Consider the following 5,511-nt stretch of genomic DNA (forward strand, 5'->3'; position numbering starts at 1 on the left):
AAAAAAAACTTTATTTCCCACATTTTCCATCTGAAAATTATCCTATATCAACTGTACCTTGTATGTAATTTTTTTGTTTGTTTACAAGAACATGTCTTCTGGGTTCCCATCTGGAAAAAGAAAACCTTTCTTCCCTGGAACAGCTCATGCCTTCCCTACATGACTATTACATCATACACTGCAGTTCAATACATACATACCTAATACATACACCAAAAAGTTCACAGTGCAAAGGCTGCCTTACTAGAATTAAGGTAGCACATCTGCCTCCAAATTCAGTGTTGCAGAACATGAATTTGTTGCCTTTAATATGGAAATATTAACAACATGCAACAAGGGCAATGGGATTACAACCAGTGCTAACTTCACACACACAAATATCCACAGGATGTTTCACTTCCGGAAGTATTCAGTTGGAGCTGCCTGTGCTCTGGATGCCATTCACATGGACCAGCTTTTCTCAGACTGGGACACTGAAATTTGACTCTTCATACTTTGAGATAAATATGCCACCAGAAAAAAATGTACTGTGACAATTCAATCAAGGTAGAAAACTGATAAATATATTTCCCAAATTCATCTTTAACACTTTAAGTATGTAAGCTGCACATGATAGTTCCAATAGTATTCTCTTGAAGCACAGTGACATCAAACAAGAGAAGTCACACAATTAACCACAATGGGTTTTCTATAGTTCTGGTTCCCTTATGCTTTTTCAATCTTTAATAAACTAGAAACATCAAATAACTTAAAACAGTATCACATTTATAAACACTCAATTTTGGCAAAAAAAATATTTATGAGAAAGGAAACAGTTTTTCCCATATTCCTCAGCTATTTCCTTTTATATTACCAATGATATAGCCTACCACAAAGTTGTGAGAGAACACAAGGCAAGAAAAATTTTTATTCTGAGAATGACCTCTACAGATCTGAAACAAGTCCCCCAAAGTCAGCAGTTACTAAACTTTTATATGCCTTTGAAAGGCTGAGCCTACATCTGCTGAAAGGGACACTGAGGAATTCAAGAACGCCGATCTCACAATAATGCATCTATTTCATCAATACATATACCCCGCCTTTCACCATCATAAACCACTGGAGTACTTGCCCTAAACAAGCATTGTTCTGTTTCTGGCAGGATCACTGGTAGAATGCTTAGCTATGCTTCATCTGTGCTATGAAGAAATGTGAAATAAAAAAGTAATTTGATCATAAAAGGGGGAGGGGAGGGAAATTCACAGAATGCTTCCGCTGCAAGGACATCCTCCCAATGCAAATTTTAAAGATCAAATACCACCGAATGCATTTCAAAATTGCATGGAATAAGCTTCACATTGATTTGTTTGGGTTTTTTTTAAAACACTGTGGCAAGGGAAAAACTATAAAATCAAAACTTCCTTGTGGATATCTGAAAACCAGCTGACATCAGAGAATTACCCTCACCCCCTCTGAAAAACAAGCTATCAACAACATACAAAATTTAATAAGCAATCTATTGGTTGTCCTTTAAAGGTCAGTGCACTTGTCCAATACTTTTCCTGTAACACACTTACATAACCTTATTTTCTTTCTGCTATCTTTCTGTAATTCAGAAGACTATGTAGATTCCCATATGGTTGCCATCAAATACAGCAGATGCCAAGCAAATTAAAACACAAGTTATGACTTGTAATATGCTGATGTATCATAATTGCAGCATAGCTCATAACTTAGAGTGAATCACCAGCTAAAGCAAAAGTTTCTGAGGTGTCAGTGCTTTTTATACATCTTTGCAGTTAGATCAGGGTCAGTGGAATCAAGTGTAGATTGGAATTTAGATCTTAATAATAGTATACATCCACCGTTTCCATCAAATATAAAAAAGCACAGAGAACAATTAAAAACATATCTTGTAACTAAAAGTCAGCCTAAAACTGTCTTCCCAAAGTAAGGGGGAAAGAGGGGGAAATAGTTCTTGTCTTTTGTGAAGCATGGCAGCATACTTTGACCTTTTGCACCATACCTTTGACATCATTCTACATGGAAGCCGAAAGGGGAAGGGGGCGTTGTTTGTTTGCTTGCTTGGAGTACAGAAAAGTGTTCTCTGTTACCTCAGATTACAGCTTTATGCTTTACTGAGACAAGAGCAGGAAGGCTCATGAAAAAGCAGTGTCTACTGCAGCAGCTGCCAGCCAGGAAAGGTGGCACACACAGCATGTGGTGCTTTAGCACTGGCAGAACGGAAGTGGAGCTAAAGCACAGGTGTCTGCCCCGATGCAAAACTGGCAGCACGGCAAAGGGAAACACTACACTGACCTCATCTTTAGACTTAGATGCATTTGTGAGTATTAGTTCCCTGCTCCTAAGTATTACTTCAGCGACTGCCCAATCAGTCAAATCAAAAAGGAGCTTTCTTCATCCACAACAGCATAGCAGTCTCATGAAATAACCTTTTCTGAACAAACATTTCCAGAGTATTTACCAACTTTAACACTGAATTGCCAAAAGAAATTAAGCCTGCAAATATATCTAGAACATTAATTATGCACAAACTCAGCAGATAATGTTGTCTTCTACAACAGAATGAAACACATATTTAGGCAAGAATACATTACCTGGGGTGGTGTGAGCCTGAGAACTACCTCCTAAAAAGCTTACTGTCACTCACCTTTAGTCACAACTACATACACAACATTGGAGTGCAACTTTCCCATATTCATTATCCTAATAATGCTGCTGTGGTTATTAAGGTGTTAAATACCTGACCAGCAAAAAACAAAAAAGACAAAAAGGTTTGGCCAGGTTTTTTGCCCCCATTCTGTATTTAAAGCCTCAAATTTTTTGTAGTAACTCCAGTTTAAGTAGCAAGTACAATCATCCCCTGCATAATTTCAGCAGATCTATAATATTCCTCTATTCAAAGCACTGACAATTTTCTTGTCAAAATCATTACTCTTCCAACTCAGTTCTCTTTATTTTTAGTCCATTGTTTTATGATGCAGAATAGAGATTTTTTTTTTGTTTACATTAATGTTTTAAAAGATTGTGTTAAAACCACTATATAATAATGCTCAGACAGAAGGCCTAACAAGCTATGTTCCCTGTTTGCAAGATCCTGTAAAGTATCATGGGGTTAATATGACAACCTCTTCATCACTTCAATCTATTTACAATGACTACATTAGTGGCTATTTTTGATTATCGCTTTCTGTAAACAAGCAACTGAATTTGCAATTTTCATTTACAGCTTTTCTGGCCCAGTTATTGAAGAGTTCGCTACTACATCAGTAAAAACAACATTAACATGTATTCAACAAGAGCATCTGCCTTTGTTTTCACTCCCAATCATGAGAGACATGGTAATAAATGCAGGCTTTCTCTTGAAGAGATTACAATATTCTAAAGAAATGACTAAACTCTCAAAGTGCTTGGTCTTCATGAATTTCAAGAAGTTTAGCCAGGACCACAAGTGAGACAATTAGCGCTTTGCAAAAGAGGAAATCTGCAAGTAGGGGCCTCACATCAAGTAAGTGGCAAAGTGGGCGATACACAATTCTATTTTTTCAGGCTTTCAGATCAGCATTCAAGCAGTGTAAAGGCTTTGGCCCATTTAGCTACAACACAGGCACACCTGCCATCCTGCAGAAGTTACACTGCATCAGCCTCAGGAACACAGGAGTAAGAAAAAGACTAGTTACAGAAAACCTAAAACATAACCACTTCCCTGCTCGCACCGTCCACACATTCACCTCCAGAGAATAAAATTAAGAAAATTACAGGATATACAGGTTCTGAGACACTGACAGTGTCTGAAAGAGTGAGTTAAATGGTTATATATATTCCACCATAATATCCCCCCCCAAATCCAAGGACACAGCACACAAGTGTTCCTCACACTACTTGCTCCCTACTGAAAAATATCCATGTTCACAGCAACATAGGCCCAGCAAAATCAAAACAAAGAAAGAGACAAGGGCGAAGAACCATAGCAAACTCAACCACCAACAACTGAGCCAAGAGTTCAATCACAACAGTTCTGTAGGGTCAGAATACTACAAAGCTTGCTACCGTTCATCTGCAGGGGTCGATCTGGGGCCAAGTAAACACTGACATAAAGCCACAGTCAGCTTCACTCTGACATCATATCTTCTAGTTTAAGAAATGGTAATACAGTATAAACCTGGACTTAACCAAAATTCCCATCCTTTCAAAACATCTTTTTCAGACATGTTTATTTTCCAGGAACACAGACCTGAGGTTAGCTATGGATACCTGCTATCCGTGAATCCCGAAGTTCTATCCGTGAATCCTCTGCTCTCCCCAAGGGAACAACCAGAAACTCAGCACTTCTCAAAAGGTTTCTCTCCTCTGTTCTTTCCTACCTTCATCCATAACCTTCAAGGTGGTGTTTGGGGCTTTTTTACCCCAATTCACCTTTCTAGTCCAAACAAGCCACTATACCGGGTATGTATTTAACTTGCTTCCAAAGGCCCTCAGAAACACATCCACACTACCTGGGTGTGATCCAGAGCTGGACTCAATGATCCTGGTGGGTCCTTCCAACTCAGAATATTCTGTGAAACTGGGTTTGTGCATGTTTCTCACTACTCTGTGGAATACCTCATATAAAAAGGGGAACTGTAGATGTAAGAGCCTTCACCTGGCTTTAGCATTCTGTGCAGTGAGAAGACCTCATCACTCACACGTGTATGAGAATGCTCGGCCCCCCCTAACCCCCCCGTGGTTATGAAATTTGGCATGAATATCCAAAAACAGTTGCTTCTCTTTCAAATCCAGCACATTGAGAAGATGCTAGAAGTACTGTTACAGGGAGGTTACATTTCACTGTACAGTTCTGCCTACTCCACAGCCGGTGGGGAATGGTGCAACAAGATACTGTGCAGGCAGATCAAGCAGCACTGCCAGGAATCCCAACAAATGCCCAAACAGGCTTCCCACGGGCTTGCACTTTAGGGACGGGTGGCAACACCGTTTCCCCCCCCTCCATCCTATTATTGCTGCTGCTACTACTATGATGCATTAACAGCTAATCATAATAAACCTGTGCCATACATAACTTCATCACTGTGAAATCATTAAACAGCACTGTTCAGAGAACCTGAGCTGTGGTTCTTTCTATTATTTGCATCTAACAGGGATGACAGCATGAAAACATGCAGATCAATTCGTTCTCCAGGCCTGGGTGCCTGGTTGCTCCCTTCCTCTCTCACCACAAAGCAGAGGTGGGGGAAGGAAGGAGGGAAGAGGAAAAAAAGGAAAAGACGGGGACTGGGGAAAAAGGCACGAAATCTGCTTCATACTAACAACAAAAGCAATTAGGAAGGCCGGAAGGGAAGAGAACCGGCACCCTCGGGAGGTGGAGGAATGCAGCACCACAACTTGCCCGGGGAAGGGCTGACCGGGGCGGTCGGGTCGGAGGCGGCGGCACCTCTGGCCTCGCACCCGCACTTCATCTAAAATCCCCCCGCGGCCTCACACCGGGCTGTCACACGTCCCTGTCGCTCCTGG

The 5,511-nt window shown here is 40.6% G+C and overlaps 1 protein-coding gene and 1 long non-coding RNA gene across 2 annotated transcripts in view; one reads left to right on the forward strand and one right to left on the reverse strand.

The window, feature by feature from the left end:
- LOC117244261 overlaps positions 1-5,100 on the forward strand; it is an 8,472-nt gene extending 3,372 nt beyond the window's left edge. Inside the window, exon 2 of the long non-coding RNA XR_004497007.1 lies at positions 3,230-5,100. This is a non-coding gene — a long non-coding RNA (uncharacterized LOC117244261). The remainder of the gene's footprint in view (positions 1-3,229) is intronic.
- The window catches only part of TSPAN5 (tetraspanin 5), a 98,851-nt gene that overhangs the window by 76,966 nt on the left and 16,374 nt on the right, over positions 1-5,511 (reverse strand). The gene's annotated exons all lie outside the window — the stretch shown is intronic.

This window comes from Parus major, chromosome 4 (assembly GCF_001522545.3).
Source record: "Parus major isolate Abel chromosome 4, Parus_major1.1, whole genome shotgun sequence".
Lineage (NCBI taxonomy): Eukaryota > Metazoa > Chordata > Aves > Passeriformes > Paridae > Parus > Parus major.